Genomic DNA, 443 nt, shown 5'->3' with positions numbered 1-443 from the left:
GATCAACACTGCCACCCAACTCAGTGTCATCCGTGAACTCACTGCGGGAGCACTTGATCCCCTCATCCAGATCATTGATAAAGTTGTTAAACACATCACCCTCCCCTATAGAATCCCGTAGGTGCAGCCCTGTGCGCCCCAAAACACCCCAGCTGTGACTGTGGATGCAGGCAAGGCCTCGCCGGGCACCGGTGACTCTGTGCCAAGGATGAGGGTGGCCAAAGGCTGGGTCTGGAGCTGCCATCGAGGAACAAGGCCGAGGCCTTGCAGGGGGGATGTTTTGGGGTGTCCAGGAAGAGCTGGGCCCCCCCAGGAAGCAGCCAGGGCCTGGGCTGGGCTGATACAGCCCTGGGGAGCCGAATTTAGCAGCAGGCCCCAGGCAGGAAACCCACAAACCTGGGGTTGCTGGAGGGGACGACTTCGCATCATCCCCCAGATGGGAG

Source organism: Mesitornis unicolor, unplaced genomic scaffold (assembly GCF_000695765.1).
Source record: "Mesitornis unicolor isolate BGI_N332 unplaced genomic scaffold, ASM69576v1 scaffold36661, whole genome shotgun sequence".
Taxonomy (NCBI): domain Eukaryota; kingdom Metazoa; phylum Chordata; class Aves; order Mesitornithiformes; family Mesitornithidae; genus Mesitornis; species Mesitornis unicolor.
Note: the sequence above shows the minus strand (reverse complement) of the source record.